We start from the raw sequence: 1676 nt of genomic DNA, 5'->3' as shown, positions 1-1676 counted from the left end.
TTTCCAAAATCATCACAAAACATAAACTGTGAGAATTCAGAATCTGTAAAAGATATCAAAAAGCTGAATATATGTTTAAATAGCTGAAGAGTTGCTGAATTGTTTAAAGGTTGAATGGTCTTTTTAGGTGAAACTATGCTGAACTGGTTAAGGCTGAAAGAGGAGGCGGATTTGAAGAGTTTCCCATTCATTTGAATGGGGCAAAAATTTCTGAACAAACCTGAATATTTTAAAAAAGTATAAATGTTACAAGATATCTGAATACACACAAATGTTGAACATTTTGATACCAGAATGGCTGTTCTAGCTAAAAGTATGCAACTAGCAGAGAAATTTCCAAAATCATCACAAAACATAAACTGTGAGAATTCAGAATCTGTAAAAGATATCAAAAAGCTGAATATATGTTTAAATAGCTGAAGAGTTGCTGAATTGTTTAAAGGTTGAATGGTCTTTTTAGGTGAAACTATGCTGAACTGGTTAAGGAGAGCTGAACATGTTGATACCTGAATGGCTTTTGTATCTGAAAGTATTCTGAAGTAGAATTTCCCCATTCATTTGAATAGGGCAAAATTTTCACAATAAAGCTAAATATTTCAAAAGTATGAAATTCAGAAAAATTCTGAACAGAAGCATGAATGTCCTTAAAGAGCTGAAAATTTTGATACCTGAAACAGCCGAAAGTATGCTGAAGTAGAATTTCCCCCATACTTTTCAATTGAGCAAAATTTTCAAAATAAAGCTAAATATTACAAAAGTATGAAGTTTAGGAAAATTCTGAATAGAAGCATGAATGTCCTTAAAGAGCTGAACATTTTGATACTTGAAATAGCTGAAAGTATGCTGAAGTTGAATTTCCCCCATTCTTTTCAATTGGGCAAAATTTTCAAAATAAAGCTAAATATTTCAAAAGTATGAAGTTTAGAAAAATTCTGAATAGAAGCATGAATGTCCTTAAAGAGCTGAACATTTTGATACTTGAAATAGCTGAAAGTATGCTGAAGTTGAATTTCCCCATTCATTTGAATGGGGCAAAAGTTTCAGAATAAATCTGAATATTTTAAAAATTATGAAACTTGTAAATAAGTTGAATACATACCATAATGTCCTGAAAAAGCTGAACATTTTGATACCAGAATGGCTGTTCTAGCTGAAAGTATACTGAACTTATTAACTGTATATTCCAATATAGTCAGGCAGACTCTTAATCCTATAATGAAGTGGTGCTAGGATGTTCTGCGCTACTGCTCTGACGTCAGTGCTCAAGAACCAGAAAGCTGGACGGATGCGAAATGGAAGGTGAAGGAGATTTTAAAAGACAAACTGCAAATTCATCAAGAAATAGAGATGGAATGGGTTTACAGAGTCGGGAAACTTTCTGATCGGGGACCGAGGGCGGTAGTGGTCAAGTTAATAAAAGAGAAAGATAAGGCAAACATTGTGCAGCAAGCGAAGAAGCTTAAGGGAACTAATATTTACATCAACGAAGATTACCCCGAGTCTGTGACGAAGAGAAGAAGAGAGTTGATGCCGAAGTTAAGGGAGGCCAGGGAGAGGGGAGACATCGCGTTTCTGCGATACGACAAATTAGTGACCTGACCTCGGAACCAGAATCCTGGACCCATGACAAGCACGCTGAGGCAAGGAGAGTATGAAGGGGCCGCTGGACCCTCAGC

The sequence above is a fragment of the Monopterus albus genome, unplaced genomic scaffold, assembly GCF_001952655.1.
Source record: "Monopterus albus unplaced genomic scaffold, M_albus_1.0 scaffold196.1, whole genome shotgun sequence".
NCBI lineage: Eukaryota > Metazoa > Chordata > Actinopteri > Synbranchiformes > Synbranchidae > Monopterus > Monopterus albus.
This window is presented reverse-complemented; position numbering follows the sequence as displayed.